Source organism: Lontra canadensis, unplaced genomic scaffold (assembly GCF_010015895.1).
Source record: "Lontra canadensis isolate GAN:19392208 unplaced genomic scaffold, GSC_riverotter_1.0 scaffold21, whole genome shotgun sequence".
NCBI classification, from domain to species: domain Eukaryota; kingdom Metazoa; phylum Chordata; class Mammalia; order Carnivora; family Mustelidae; genus Lontra; species Lontra canadensis.
This window is the reverse complement of record NW_022631015.1, coordinates 21029376-21046797: the sequence shown is the minus strand read 5'-3', so window position 1 is coordinate 21046797 and position 17422 is coordinate 21029376.

The following is a 17422-nucleotide window of genomic DNA, read 5'->3' as shown; positions in this document are numbered from 1 at the left end:
TTTTTCTATAAATTTGAATGTGAAAACACTGCAAAAATATTCCCCCTTTTCCTTCAAGCTTTGAAAGAAGCAGATGTTGCATTGGTTTGCTGGTGTTTGGGCTGGTGTTTGTTTTGTTTTCCTTTGTTGTTGTTTTCAACTCATCTTGGCCTTTGCTTGGTGAAATCATGTTAGATTTGATCCCTGGCACAGACACAGACAACATCTTCGAACCTTTAAGAACACTCAAGTTGGATGGCATTTATATAATGTCTTTATAAAGACATTTCTCATGTGTTCAGCAATTCCTTTTCCTAGGCTTTTGTATCATGATTTTTACTTTTAGGTAGCACACTAATTATTTATCATAAAAGCCCCACATCTTCTCATGGGTATGGGATAGACAGAACCCATTAAAACCTTTTAACTCACAAGGACAGTGTCTCATTATAGAGATGCCCACATGTTGAATGTTTCATGAGAAAGTCAGTAGTTTATAAATAAGTATCCTACAGTGTGCAAAAAACAAACAAACAAAAACTATAGGACATGCTCTCATCACTTTTCCATTTTCATATGTTATTTGAGCAAGGGAAGAATTAGTTCTCTGGAGGGAGGATCCCACTTCTAGCTTCTCAAAGTTGTAACCTGCTTTGGCTTTGTAATAGAGCTTTCCTTGGGAGGTCAATCATAAATGGCAAAAAATGGGAATAAATATGTCTTCCTTTCCTCCCTTCCCAGAATGTTGAGCTTTGCTTAAAAGCCTGATTCTCAGCCATGTGCCAAAGGATGCTTTCTCTACCTAAAGTAGAATCTGAAAGATCATATAACCAAATCCTTGAAAATGAATCCATAGAACCAAAATCCATGGTGGGCCAGTGATTTCTAGATCACTAAAACCTAGTGTAACGGGTTTGCAGGTGAACTTTTCAAAAACATTACTGAAAACAATAAATGTCTCTATCTAAACCTAGTTGTAAGGTAATGTAAGTGTAAGCTGACCATTTTTTTTTAATATTCATTAGTGTTATTAGGCCATCCTTCTAACAACTCAAACATTTTATTCTCAATCATGAATGTATCATTTCTGGGAATTTTTTTCCCACAATTTTTTCTTCACATTTTCACCTGAGACGTCATTCTATATTTTGGAAGTTTGCTTAATTGTCCTGAAATCTTTCGCCAATGGAAAAGGAAAAAACAGGACATACACATCCTCTATCTAAAGCATGAATTTCCATCAGCTGTGCATTCTTTCTCTTGTCAGTCCTGTGACCTGGCTCCTGGAGCACAGAAATCATACACAAACTGCCTACTTATGAGGTTCTCAACAGTCAAAGTGTTTTTTGTTTGTTTGTTTGTTTGTTTGTTTGTTTTTTTAAGGGCAACATAATCGGGCTCATAAACCTACTATTCTAGCATACACACGCCAGGGCCATGGATCTGGAAGGAATAATAGAGCAAATTGTTGAATTAGGGAGTTGAAAAAACACAGTGTCCTTTTCTTCATCGGGTGTTCACAAGTCTGTCTGTGTCAGCAACTCAGTCTCAAGACAGTCAAAACAGAGCCCTTGGATTGACCTCATTCCCCGCAATGCTTGCTGCTCTGTCACTCGGGGATCAAGATGTTGGTGGATTTTTCAAAGTTTTATTTCTGAGGGCAGAGAGCAGGGGAGACTGTAAATGCATTGCCACACTGATTGGTTTGGCTTGCTTTCTTCCTTTTTCAAGTTTCTTGGAAACATGGTGGCCCTCCCTGTATAGATTTTTAAAGATCTTCTGTCTGCACGCCCTTGGAAAATGAAAAAAAGAAAAATAAAGAAAAAGCAAAAGCAAAGTCTTTGTGGCACGTGGCCAGAGTTGGCTTTAAAAAGCTGCTAATTTTGAACTCCCTTCCCTCCATTAGGGCTGTGTAAGAATTATGTCTACAAGGCTGAGGCTTTTCTCTGCTTAGAAAACATCTGCATTCAATTAGAAATATGCCCGAGTGTCGTGTTAATTCTGCAGAACCAAACAAAGTCATTTTTGTTTAAACTCTTTCGGTACTACGAGGATGAGAGGTTACAGGAGGAAAAAAGGGGGGTAAAAGCAAGCAACAGAACAAAACTGCCATGTTGTCCCTAAAGGGGCCTAGGAGGCAAGTAAGAAGTTCCTTCTCCTTGAGAATATAGACCCAGCCATTTTTTCCAGAACTTTCTTCTCTGTCACACCTCTCTTGGGGATTGGAGGTGGGAGGAAACCTACTCTTTCCTCTAAAAATGCAAGTTGTAAAGCAATGGAAGTGATGAATCACTAAATTCTACACCTGAAACCAATTTTACCGTATATGTTAACTAACTAGAATTTAAATAAAAACTTGAGATAAAAAACAAAATAAAAATAAAGCCATGGAACATTCTCCAGATTCCTCCAAAAATGAATTTGCCCCAAGAGTTGATATGTTTGGCAAATGAGCAGTAGTATTTTATTTTTAATTTTGTGGAAAGCCAAACAAATCAAAAACTCTATTTATAGTCCATTGTGTGTATTTCATGTCACTTTCACACTTCCTAAATATGACTGGTGTGCTGACCTCAAGTAGCCTAACGGTTTCTGTTGAGACCCACATCTTGTGGTGAACATGGGTCCCATGCCCACTCTTTGCTCACGTGGTAGCGCAGAGTCCGCTGGAGTTTGAGTTTATGGCCCCCAAGGATGTCTGCGAGTCACCAAAGATTCGGTTTCCGCACAAGTATGTTAGGACTACACGTTGGGGGAGTTGATGGTCCCTAGAGAAGGAGACCTCATTCACTCCTTTGAGCTCTTCAAGTTAGATCTTCCTCTTTCTCAGGTAGGGAAGACAGATGAAGACCCTATTTTTGCTAAATCCAACGTTGAGGGATAGGATTCTGCCTTTAATCCGCAGCACCCAAAACTGCCCTCAAGCTCTTTCAGGCAGGTAAAAAAATTTAAATCTCTGCTATTGAATCCTTATCAGAATGCAAGCTGTGAAGAAATGTTTGTGGATGGAGGCATGATGGGCATGCTAAATATTTATTCTTTCATGTATTTTGACTCTATCTTTGGATCAAACCAAGGAACTGGGCATTGAACCAAAATGTTTGGCACCATTTTTATTGGTTTTCACTAAATTGCCCAGTAACTTTATGCCAGTTGTCTGTATTGAAAACACCATAAGAAACAGCCCAATTTATACTTACTGGAGATTATTTCTGTTACATTTTCTGATACTTGTTTATGAGAAGCCATGAGAGAAATTTCTCGGATTTTGAGTTTGAGGTATTTTTCTTGAATTATGGTTTTCTCTGTTGTTTTTATTTTTGAGTCTTAGGAACACTGTGATTCTTGTAACTGATACTAGTTCCCTTTTTGCTTTAACTGCTAAAAGCTTTGAGCCCAAATTTGTGACTTGCCTTTAGTAACTACAGTGGGTCTGTCCTAAATATTTACACTTCTATTTATCAAGGGGTTAATTAGAACATCGCCCGAGCACCCCCCCTTACTCTGTCTCTCTCAACTAATTTTTTTTTTAATCTTTTTTAAGTTTATTTTTGTAAACTCTGGCAATTCCTTTGTGAAATAAATCAGGGAATTTATAAGTAAGTCAATAAGTAAATCTAGGTTAAGCCCTGATGTTGAAGGGCAAGACAATTGAACCAAAGCCTTACTTGTTTGCTATGTAATAGTTTTATAAAACTATTTAATTTTTGTATGATGTTTATACCAGACTACTTTTTGTTTTATGTCCAAAATGTGAAAGAGAGAATGAGATGAAAAAAAGACAATTCTGAAGGCGTAAAGAAACTCAAGTACAACATCTGAAATGATGATAGAATTGGCAAAGAGGACATAAAAGAATGAGTAAGAAATTAAGATTACTTGAATTTAAGGGGGGGGGTAAATGAGGATAAAAAAATAAATAATAGTGTTTGAGATATAGCCATCCTGACAACTGTTGTCTATCTCTTTAGAAAATAAAGCCTGTGTAAAAATAAGAGGAATTAAGCTTGAAAGTCTGAAATGAACATTAGGAAGATGGTGTTGTGTGCTTAAATAATACTTGACTCAAGAACTTCATGCTGGGATTTGTCCATTCCATTTTGTGTTATCTGTGTTTGCTGGCATCTTGCTAGTGTTGTTGCCACATTTATAAACATGAAGGAATTGTACAACTGAAATACAAGAGAGTTAATATGTTCACATTATTCCACTTGTTTTGAGATGCGAAAAGATAGGCCCAATCTCTTGACCTTTGGTCCAAACGGATTTTTTTCTTTGGTTTTCAGGAAGAAGAAGATGGGGATGTAAGCTACAGCTTAAGTAGAAGAAAAAAAAGAAGAACAATGATAAACATTAAATATGCACTTGTTCTTGGGTCTGCTCTATTGTCTTTATATATAGCATAAAACATATATATATATATATTTTATATATATATATATAGCATAAAATATATATATATATATATTTATTTATTTATTTATTTATGACGAAAAATGCCAGAGACCACGGAATTCCCACCATTTTGTCTAATCACAAAGGACTATTCTATTTCTTACTAAAAATTCCTTCTGACTTCCATGGTCTGGCAATATTTCATTAAATATTGAAATGGCAAGGGGAAACCGGGTATCAGTCATTAAGCTCTTTCCAAAATCCACAAGTGCTCCTCCTATGCCACCCAAACTCCATTTCTATATTATATCAAAGAAGGATTTTTTGTTAGAGAAATAATTGTTATATAAGCAAAGAGCTATTGCCCATCTTAACACAGAAAGTGGTTTTTAGTAGACAATTATTTAAATTTGGTTCTTCCTGGAGACTGAGGTAACCACAATAAACACTCACTTAAATGATTTATCCTACTTTATCTCCATCAACAATTTGGGAAGGACTACCTAATAATTGTATATATCCCTTTATATTTTTCAAGGAACACTAATATTTCATCCCAAATCCATAGTAACACAAAACATTTTATAATTCATGGAGAAAGGTAAGAACAGTAGGGGGAAAACAGTTGAGAGGCAAGAGGATATCAAATCTTTCATGTTTTCCTGTGTGGATTTTTCTTTTTTCTTTTTTTTTTTTTTTTTTGGTCGTGAGTTGTTCTAAATTTGTTGTTATTTCCCACGTGAGTACTACCTGGGTAAATTATGGCTCACATTGCCCTCCACTTGAAATGAAAAGCAGATTGCATGGCAGACTTGAATTATCCTCCAATATTGTGTGATATATGATCCGTCTTGATGGGAAACTATTGTGTATATTTCATAGTTATGATTTCCAAGGTATCAAACTCCTCATTATCTTCCCGTGCTAGCCAGCTATAAATGCCAGAGCACTCTAGCTTCCAGTATGTGCTTTCTGAAACTTATAGTCCTATGCTCTGTGTCTGTTTAGCATTTTATGCTGCTATATAATATAGAAATGTCATAATACTTTATCAAAACCCCAACTAGGCTATTGACAGTATAGGTTTCATTTAATTCCTGGATGCAACAGACATTCTTTGGTATTTCCTGTATAATATAATAAACACCAAATACAGTGCTTAAAATGAATATTTAAAAAATCAATTAGGCTTGAAATTTAATTTTATCTAATTGGCTTGCTATATTCTAACAAAATTGAATGACATTAAAGTTTCACCTACCCTGTATAATTTCATATTTTCTCCAATCATAAAAATAGATTTTTTCTCTTTTTTAACTTCTTTTGATATGATCTTTTAATTTACTAAGTTTACTTAACCCTCTCTTATATTGGTTGAAGAAAGTATGTATCATCTTCCCAGGGTAGTAATCACATGTACAATATAATTTTACATCAGCCACTCCATTCATGCTTCATTTCTACTGTGAATCTCGAAGGCAATTAAAGCTCTTGAAGAAGACTTTGGTGCAGATGGTAAGAACTGATTGTGTGTATACACACACACACACACACACACACACACATTCCTGGAATTGGCTGAGCTAGAAGATACATACACCATCTTTTGTGCTCCCCTAAAACCTTCTGGAATTAGGCATCTCATCTTTGGCTCATCCTCGGACAGAAAGGAGCCATCAGTATGGCTCACACAACAGTGAATATTACCAATGCCTCCAAGAACAAGTAGGTCTCAACAAAAAATATGAAAGTAACAACAGCATGTGGCTTATCAGCAGAATCCAGGAAGGAAATACATTTTTTTCATACAGTTAGTACATCTGCTTGAAAAAATTAATCATGGAAGGAGATGAATACCCGTAGAGAAACCCCCAAAAGAGTGTGAAGCTCATGTGTGTTTCTGATTAGCTAACATTTCTGATTTGTTATACTGACATGGCTGTGTTTCCTTAGCCAGCTGGGTTTATCAAATTTTTTCTCAAAATTAAAAAAAAAAAATATAAAGAAAAAAGACAAAAAGTGTACTTACTAAGACCATTTTATTATGGCTATTTTACCATCATATCAAATAATTACTTTGCTAGTGTTTCATCCCTTTTTATTGCTTTCTAATAGTAATACTACCATAAAGTTATATCCAGAAATCACAAGGTAAAGAAAATTCAAACATGTTGAGCCTGATCAATTATCAAATATTGCAAACTACAGTTACCATATTCATGACAGGTAAGAAACACATCTACCTGCCAATCTTACTGTATAAACATGGTAAACTCTTGGAATTCCCCTTCTGACTGTAGAAAAGAAGTTTGAAAAAGGTCATTACCCAAGCATCTTTTTGAAATCCTGAGACTCAAAATAGGGCTGAAAACTCTTCCAACCAATTCTGTATTATTGTCTAAGATGGTTCAGCTAGTTACTTGGTTGACACAGGGAAACACAGGTCACCGTGTTTTCCTGAGAATGAAATTTCCATGATGAGCCCAACAAACTAAATGAGTTTATGGAACTAAAACAATAGCCTTAAAGTATGCTGGTTGTCCAAACCTCTAATGGCTTGACTAGACAAAACACTTTGAGAAACAAAATCCATACACCGCGCCCTTCACAAAGATTTTGCCCCAGCCAGCCTCACTAATGATCACAGGAGCCAGTGCTTCTGGTCTGTTTAAGGAAAAGTCTTATTTAGCTGTAAGGGCTTCGGTTGAAATTCTGCAATTGAAAATTATAGATAAAATGGAAAGAACTGTACAGAGACAGTGTAAGAAAACCTTTTTCTCTCCATTGATTTCATGTAGCTGTCTTTGGACTAACTGGGAATGTCTCAGTTTTACCCATGTATCTGATCCATGTTCAGATTAATCCTGTTGCTATGGTTTATGATGTCTTCGGTTTCCTACTTACTGCTAGCTCAAACTAATAAGCTCTCTCTGGACCAGTGCCATGACACGAGGTCATGCCCAGTTAATCACACCATTGTGTTTCCATACATTTTGCCCGCTGAATTATCTACAATGATAATTGATTAAAATCACATCTAGTCTGATGTCATTTTTTTAAAAGGAGCAATTCAATTTTTCAAAGAAAGCTTGTTTTAGGTTTGTACAAAATTCTTTTGGAACATCTTAAATCATTTTATTAAATACATTTTGCCTTCATCAAAATATATATATATATAGAATCTGCATTAATCACCATTAAAGTTTCTTCTTAGTCTCCACTTATAAAGCTACAGCGCTTTGAGTTCCAGATATCAGCAAGAACTAGATTATATCATAATATAAAGATGGAGGAAAGTATATGGACAGTTTTATTTTTGACATAGGATTTCACACTACATAAATCTAGTCTTCATATTCTACACTTTATTGAGAGTAACTCTTTTTTTTGTAAATCATATTAAAATGCTCAAGATAACAACATTACAACGTAAGATATTATATGTACTACTGATTTTTCAGTGTCAGGACTAATTCCTATTAAATCTCTCCACATACAGCATGAAGAGTGTATCCTCCCCACCCCCTTAAGAGGATGCCTTATCTTATTTTGCAATTTCCTATTATATTCAGTGGTTCTTAAAAGGAGAAAGTCAATTTTGGTCACATCTTTTCCAAGTAATCCAGACCATACTAAATGCTGCAGATGTATAAAAGAAATTCGAGATAGTGCCATAATATCAAACCAGGAAACAAAAGGTTTTGTATCAATTTCCGATTTTCTACATCCTGACCTTAGCTCTTGTATCTAAGTTCCTTAGAGTAAATATAACTTCTGTGTACTGACAACTTCAAATATATTACATTATGAAGATAATTATGAAGTTTAGCCACTGGCTGCCAGAAATGATCAGATCCAAGAATATTGTGGGTTAGTTTAACTACATTTATATTGTTTACATGGCACATAATTAAAAGAACAAAGAGAAAAACTCCATAGTCTATTGGCTTAGGGGTCTGCAGAAGAGCCTTGAGCAAATGGTTTTTAAATTAAAGTGAAGAAATTCTTTTTGGGAAGGAGAAGGAGTATGGGGAAGATGTGGGAGAAATTAGAAAGAGCAAATACAGAAGTAGGTCAATGTAGGCAGTACTGGGAAAATTCCACTAGTAATACAACGTTGGCTCCACTGTTGGCCATCATTTTTCAAAATTTTTTTTGTATTATGTCCATATTCCCATTCACCATTGCTTATTTTTGTAAAAACTATTATCTCTGAGTAAGCCAGCAACCATAGGCACACTTTGATCACTAGTATCATTGTCTACTTTCCCTTATTTGGCTTTGTTTTACCTGCAAAGTTACCATAAGGGATTGATGATAAAAAGCTATCCTATGTTAATGGCGCTGTGCACTCTACATTGCCATTTCTTTTTCTTTTTCTTTTCAAAGATCAATTTGTTTAACTGAGTGAGAGAAACAGCACAAGCAGGAGGGGTAGACAGAAAAAGATAGAATCTCAAGCAGCCTCTGTACTGAGCTCAGAGCCTGATGTGGGGCTAGATCTCATGACCCTGAGAATATGACCTGAACCAAAGAGTTGGCTGCTTGACCCACTAGGCCAGCCAAGCGTCCCTCCATTGCAATTTCGGTAGCAAATGCATTTCATATTACAAAGTCATTTAACTTGAAGCTCATAATATATAGCCACATATACTATCATCTAATTGCTATCCTCTTTCTACTGAGTTTTTGGTTAGACCATCATACTCACAAGGAACTGGACAAATGTACCTTCAGGTTTCTACTCTTCTCACTGGATCTACAGTAACTCTTCATATCTCAATTTACTGTTTGGATCATTCAGTCAGAACGCTATTTATTTCATCCCTGAGATGAATTACCTACCTGAGGCTTCAGTTTTAGTAAATCTGAGTTCTAAGATGATCTTTTCTGTTAATTCTATGGATTACTTGGGATTTGGAGGCCTTAGTTATTTCCTGATTAATCAAGAGAACAGCTTGGGTTAGATGATTGCTGAAGTCCAGTCAATTTAAAATTATAATACTAACCTTCCTTGCCAAAATTTTCCTTCCTCCTTTTATCACCATTTTGTCACATGAACCTATCAATCTGGCCCATCTCCACCGATGTGGAAAACATAGCATTGTCTTTTCCCTTGTCCACAGCCAATCCAGGATTAACTGGGTTGCATTGAGTTTCATAGTATAGCTAATATCTGTTCCCAAAATATTATGATCCACTCCCTCATACTGGGTTCAGATTTAAAGGCATGGTCCCTGTCTTATGTCCCTGTCTAGCTCTGAGGAACACACTAATCCACACTGACCAACTGACCCACTCTCCCTCCACCAGCAGCCCACTCACTACAGGGTCCAACTTTAAATAAGAGTCAGAGGTATGTCTGCATAACTTCTGACTGTCAAGGCTGCCCCATCATCTCACATCTAAACGTCAGTCTTGAATCCAACTTTCAGAGTGTAGTTAAAGTGACAGCTTCTTCCCCCTAAACCTTGATGAATACAACCAATAGTGAATATTCAAATTATCCCTTAGGTTTTGTTATGCAATTCCAGAATGTTAAACAAACAGGGCTCATAGATCACCTTTCATGAATCTCGTCCATCTCTGGAGGAATCTCTAAGCTTTATCTCACTTGTCAATAGTACATCACCGCAGGCAGAATCTGTCATCCAATGTAAAGGTGAATAATTTTTTCTTTATTAAAGCATCATTTTAAGTTCAACAAGTCATCAGTTTTGAAGCTTCCTTTAAACCATGGGCGGGCCCAGCACAGAATGAGCATGAAGATGGCTGGGAGTCCACTGATAAGGACTCAGGCCAGATTCTACAGAATAAGTTGAGTCAGCAGAACATCCCAGTCTCTGAGACTTTCTTACTTTGTCATTAAACATCTTGCTCCAACCAAAGATTTCTCACCAGTCATTGGCATAGTTCTTTCTGCCAGTTTCTCAAGTTTCTGTTAGCAATTAGCTTGTATCAGTGGTTCCAAAGCCTGTTTATTTGAAAATCCAGCAGCAATTTCCAAGTCCCCAGGGATCCAGTTTCACTTGTGGAACTAGAAACTTTGAATTAATGCAAACTTGGCTGCCATCAATCTTCTCCACACTTCCAGAAGGGGCTCTAACTTCTTAAGAAACAGGGGTTCCATAGAGGTTGGATTAAATACTCCCAGACAGCAAATGCAGAAAAGAATTTTTAAAGATTTCTTCTAACTGGAGAACACACATACAGACTCATAGAATCCATTCTTTCTCTCGAATATAGAGCCCAGCAGTACATCCCCTCTTGTCCTACAAATTTGACCCAGTGTAAACTCCACTATATCTTTTTATTTTTTTCGTGTGTGTGTGTGTGTGTATGTGTGTCTTTTAATGTGTGTGTTTGGGGACAGGTTTATGTGTGTATGTATGTATGTACCTGCATGTGTTTTAGTTTGTTTCCGCTTTTTAAGAACTCTCATGCCTCAAGAAGCTTGCCAACCCCACCCACTCCCTTTTCTTTACAGTATCTCCCCCCCAAATATAAAAGCCTGATAAAAATAAACTCTTGTCTCAAACCTAGTGTAATAATTTTTGAATTGAAGGTAAAACTGAGAACCTTAAATTCACCAACCCAGAGGGTAGGCCTCATTATTTACCCAAATATATCTGGGCTTCACGGTTGCTAAGTGGACTTGCTTTCAAAGGAATATAGCCTGGAAAATAAAAACTGAAAAAGAAATCATCAAATTTTTACATTGAATCACAAGGATATACTAAAGTCCTAGTAGAAATACATACATGCAGTGCTAATGCACAGAATACTATCTGTCTCCATCGCTGTGTCCCCCAAAAATATTCACCTGAAATTCTGAAATTCTCTTACCTACAATGAAATCCTGATACAGAGGATTCTTACCTACAATCAGTACAGGCATCCTTCTTTCTCCTTTCTCTCTCAGCTCTTGTTAAATTTGTTCTAGTGCATATTAGCCAGGCCTCTATTACTTATCTTTTTTCCTTACTGACTAGAATATTACAAGTAAATTGACTTCATCTTAACATCCCTGAAAAGTATCATTCCATTACAGAATCATTGGAAAGTCCAAAATCTCACCTATATTTAATTATCTCAAAAGTGCCAAATTTTGGGGTGCCTGGGGGGTTCAGTTGGTTAAGTGTCAGACTTCTGATTTCAGCTCAGGTCATGATCTCAGTGTTGTGAGACAGAGCCCCATGTTGGGCTCTGTGCTCAGCAGGGAGTCTGCTTGAGATTCTCTCTCTCCCTCTGAATCCGCTCACCCCTTGCTCACAAGCATGTGTTCTCTCTATCTTCCTCTCCCTAAAAAAAATGTGCCAAATTTTGACATTTAAAACAGTCTGGGTGTAATCTATCCTGAGGTACAATTCCTTTCCATCCATGAACCTAGAAACTAAAGATATATTATCTTTTGCCAAAATACAGAGGTAGAAAATGCATAGGTTAACAGCTATAGACATTCTTACTCAAAATGAGAGAAAATGGGACAAAACAAACATAAGACTCACTAGACTAGTCCCAAGCAATTTCAAAATCTAATCAACCAGCCTCCATTGGGTTTCAAGTCCAAGGAACAACACCATGTGGCCCGGCTTCCCCTGTGGAGTAATTCTTACTTTTTCATGAAAATCAATGAACACATTACACTGTATCAGTAGAATAAGAAACAAAGCACACACGATTATTTCAGCCGGAGCAGGACAAATAATTTGATAAAATCTAACACTGTTTCTTGATAAAAATGCTTTAAAAAACAACTAGAAATAGAAGGAAACGTCCTCAATTAAAAGAACAATCTCTGGAAAAACCACAGCTAAGATCACAGTTACTAAGGGAAGAATGAACATTGTCTGCCTAAGATCAAGAACAAGCCAAGGTGTCTATTCTTGCCACTTCTCTAAGGCCAGAGCAATCAGACAAGAAAAAGAATAAAAGCTGTTCTGATTGGGAAAAAGAAATGAATATCTTTATTTGCAGATGTTGTCCTCTTATATGTAGAAGTCTTAAAGAATCCACTGAAAAAATGATTAGGACTGATGAATGTATTCAGCAAGGTTTCTGGATACAAGGTCAGTGTACAAAAATCAATTGCATTTCCATACACTAGAAATGAATAATCTGAAAATAAAATTAAGAAAATAATTGCGTTTATAATAGCACTACCATGAATATAATACTAAGAAGTGAATTTTACTAAAGCTGTGCAAGGCTTTTACAGTAAGAACTATTAAACATCATTAAAAACAAAGATGACATAAATGATTGGAAATACATCCCATGCTCAGATTGGAAGATGTAAAGTGGTAATAGTCTCCAAATTGATATACAGATCCAGTATAATCCCTACTAAAATCCCAGCTGGTTTTTGTTTTGTTTCACTTATTTGTTCAATAAATTGACAAACTGATCCTCAAATTCATATGGAAAATCAGGAATCTGAAATAGCTGAACTATCTTGGTTTGGAGGATTCACATTTTTTTGTTTGTTTTAGAACTTACTGTATAGCTACAGTAATCAAGACAGTGTTGTACTGACAGCATAATAGTGAATAAAATTGAGCTGGAAATAAAAGCATACATTAATCATTAGTTCACTTTGGGCAAGAGTGCCAAACAATACAAGGGAGAAAAGTCTTTTCAACAAACTGTGCTGGGACTTCTGTATATCCACATGAAAAAGAATGAAATTGAACTCTTAATTCACACTATACACATAAATTAAATAATATTATGCCATAACCTCAAATTACAGAGATAAAACTATATACTTCTTGGCAGGAAATAGAAAAATAAATTTTCACAACTTTGGACTAGGATCATTAGACGTTAAGAGAGCACATCAAAATTACTGTTGGAGGATATGATAAATAAGATGTGACCACCAATTGAGTGGCGAGCTGGACCCAGACACTTGGAGGATCCTTACCCTCTCCCCTGCCCTTGGATCATGGGTTCCACTTGCCTTTCTTGCTCCCAGGGGCTGCTCCAGGGACATAACCTTGAGAGAGTGACCTGGTGTTGAAAATACCTATATGGTCTATGAGACTGAGCCCAGTTAGGGTCTCTTTATGAACTTTTAAGATGTAATGGGTAGATGCAGTGATCCATTCATCTTGCTGTGGCCCAAGACAAGCCTCCTATGTAAGTTCCTTTTGCCTTATTAAAGCCACCACCTACTGACCTGAGGTGGCCTGCCTCTGTCTTTGGTTTCTCTCTGCACTCTTCTCATGGGGGCCAGTGTTAGATTACTTATGAGAAATTCCCAGGAGGGTTACAAACCAAGAAGTACATGATTTTTAAAAAAAAATGGTAAATCAGACTTAATCTAAATGAAATCTTCTGTATGTCAAAGAACACAATCAAGAAAGTGAAAAGAAAGGACATAAAATGGGAGAGAATACTGCAAATTAGATATCTTACAATAGACTTGTATGTAGAATGTATGGAGCACTCTTAAAATGCAACAATAAGGGCATCTGGCCCATTCAGTTAAGTGTCTGCCTTGGGCTCAGGTCATGATCTCAGGGTTCTGGGATTGAGTCCCACATTAGGCTCCCTGCTCAGCGAGGAGTCTGTTTGTTCCTCTCTCTCTCCCTCTGCCTTGCCTGTGCTCTGTGCCTCTTAAACAGTCAAACAAATAAATAAATAAAATCTTTTTAAAAATCCTGCAACAATAAAAAGACAACGCAATTTTGAAAAGGACAAAGGACTTGATTAGAGACATTTTAAAAACATGTAAGTGGTCAAGAAATACATTTAAAAAATTGTAGTCATTAATGCAAATCAAAACCACATGAGATACATCTTCATACCTACTGAGGATGGCTAAGGTTTAAGAAAAGACAGATAATAACAAGTGTTAGCAAAGCTGTGGAGAAAGTGGAACACTTGTGAACTGCTAGCGGGAATGTGAAATGGAATAGCTCTGGAAAAATAGCTTAGTGTTTCCTCAAACTGTTAAACATAGAGATACCACAAGACCTAGCAATTTCCACTGTAAATACTTACACAAGAGAATTAAAAAACATATGTTCACATAAAAACTTGTACATGAATGTCCATGGCAACAAAGAGTAGAAATAACCAAATGTCCATCAGCTGGAGAATGGATAAGCAAACTGATCAATTCATCCAATGGAATATTATTCAGCTATAATAATGAAGTAATGATGATACCTTCAACGACATGGATGTCCCCTGTAAATGTCATGCTAAGGTTAAAGACCACATATAAAGACCAGATATTGTACGATTTTATGTATATGAAATGTCCAGAATAGGCATATCCCATAGAGAAGAAAAGAAGGTTAGTGTTTGCCATGGTCTGAGGGTAGGAGGAAACAGACAGGGATTCTGTTTGTGGTGATTAAAATGTCCAACAAATTATATAGCAGTGTTATAAAACTCTATACTAAAAAGTACAGAATTATATACTTTGGAAGGATAGATTTTATGGTATGTGAATTATATCTCAAGGAAGGATTTTTTTAAAAAACTCAATCTTCACAATGATGTTATACCTGGTTATGATGATTTCTGTTAATTGTGTGCATTGGGTATTGGGTATCTTGGTTTTGCACTCCCATCTGCTCCCCCCATCACCCAACCACCCCCGGTTTCTACTGCTCTGTGCTCCAGGATGCTGGATTTCGTGGACACGTTAACTGACTTCTTGCCTTCTGGCTTTCTGTTGAGTGAATCAGTGGAAACTCTTGACAGGGGATGGCATACAAGAAAGAGAGTAAGGTCAGGGAGTTATCCTAGTTCACCCTGCTGAACCTAATGATCGCTCTGTCTTTCCACCAATGGCCACAGCCTGCCAGAGGCTCTCTTTCTAGACCCATTTTCTGGGTTCCTGGTTTGGTGTTTGCAAAACTGTTTGTTGTCATTACCTTCAGGCTTATGGTGGGGTAAAATTTCCTTGGGCTACTTGCTCTGGAATACTGAATCTACCTGCGGGATGTCCCTACACCTGCCTATGCATTTTAAAGAACACCTTATTAAACGACCCCATTCCACCTCTCACCCACCAATCCCTTGTTGATTTACTGTGTTTGGTTTTAAGCTGTTTTCATTTTGTTACATGCTTTAATTTCAGTCCCTTTGCCTTTTCATTTTCTCCTGTTTTAGTAGAGGATCTATTTCAGCTTTGTTTTCAGCAGGGACTTTCAAGGTAAGCACTCTATTTTTAGCTCCATTTGAGATTAACTTAATGTCTTAACAGCATATTTTATACTATATTAAACTATCAATTGTAGAACAAAATAAATTTTGATCCCTCTTTTTTCAAGGTAAAGGATTTGGCCTTTTACCTACCTCTCTCCCTTTCTCTGTTTTAGTTCATTTACTTTGAGTTTGTGAAGTCTTTCTTCATTTTAAAAACAGTTCATTTGTTTATTTATTTTATACTGGGTTTCATGGTCATTTATTATTGTTTCTTTAAACTCTTTGTTGTGCCTCATAATGATGTAATAGCAACAATCGAATGTCAAGAAGAGCTAGGTCATTCACATCAGGGGTCAAAGGGAAGGAAGGCATGCTTAATTTGCCTTGGCTAAAATAATTTTTGATTATCTTAATAAGCATAGTAAATCAAGAAAGAGGAAAGAAGCTGACACCACTAGACAGCTGAGCCTTTTGGAAATTTCTGAGATGGGCAGATCTGGTAGACAGTTAGCTGAAGCCAAGCGATTCAAATAGAAACTTCAGTTACTGTGTCATACTATATTTCCAGGAGCAAGTATCCATTTTTTCCTACACTGCAATGTAGTCACTTGGCTATTGCATATTTTATATTTTATAATTTACTTCTTTTGTTTTGTAATTTTATTATTTTTTTTTCAGTGTTACAAGATTCATTGTTTATGCACCACACCCAGTGCTCCATGCAATATGTGCCCTCCTTAATTTACTTCTTAAACTTCATTCCATGAGCACCATTGACTATAGTCAGTTTGGTTCTCCACCGCCATTATAAACACAGCGTCAAGCTGGGAACAAGGACAGGATTCAGCCAAAGCCTGGTATCGCTGAAGCATAACCATCTACAAACTTGAAAGCCAACATTTTTCTTCATAGCAACATTTCCACGAAGTTGCCTTTTTATCCTAAAAATTTAAATGATGACTTATTTTCTATTCCTGCTTTGGTTTTATTTTTGCCATTTATGATATTTTTTGAGACATTCATTTTGAATTGCTGTTCACATTTTGTATGATTATTTAATTTCTGAGCAATCGTCTTATCTCTCCAAATTCATTTAAGCTTTTTGAGACCACAGACCTTTTCATTTATATTTTATATACATCACACACCTAACAGCCCAATGCTGGAGACACAGAGATGTTCAATAAATATTTCTTAATTTGATTTATTAGAGCTCTTATTAGTTCTGTCTGCTTAGTCTGGTAGTGCATTCCCTTCTGTTGGTATAAAGCAGACTGCACTTGATATACTTTGAAATGCAGTCCAGAATTAATAATCTCTGAGAAACCTGATATGCTTTTAAACTTCCCAGATCTCTTGTTAGAAAACTCAAGAGACTCCAAGCATTGACTTTTCATAATCTGTTACCTCATTTGGTGTACATTCATATCTACAGCAACATCATGAGGTGAACAAGGGCTCCACAAATCTTTGGATTTGTTTAAAATTGGCATTTAATATGTATATTTTTTTCTTTTTAAAAGCATTTGGGGAGAGTTCAGCTGCCAGGTCCCTCGAGCAAAATGGTTTTCTTGACACTGCTTCTGTGTTGTCTCAAGGCCATATATCTGGCCCTGTAACTTGAACACAGGAAAAGGAGGGGGAGAGAGAGAGACCTTCTGTTCATTCCCTGTGGCAATCCATTGGGATTCTAAATACTTGAATATTTTTAATTCATTAAGAGGCTTGGAGCTATTATGGAAGAAAACAAAATATAGAAATTATAAAATAGTAAGTCAACCCCATATAAATCATGATGATGTTCCCAAGGACAGAGATTTAAATCACATTCTCCCCTTGATAAAGCTTTAATTGTATAAATAACTCTGTGAAATCATTTCAA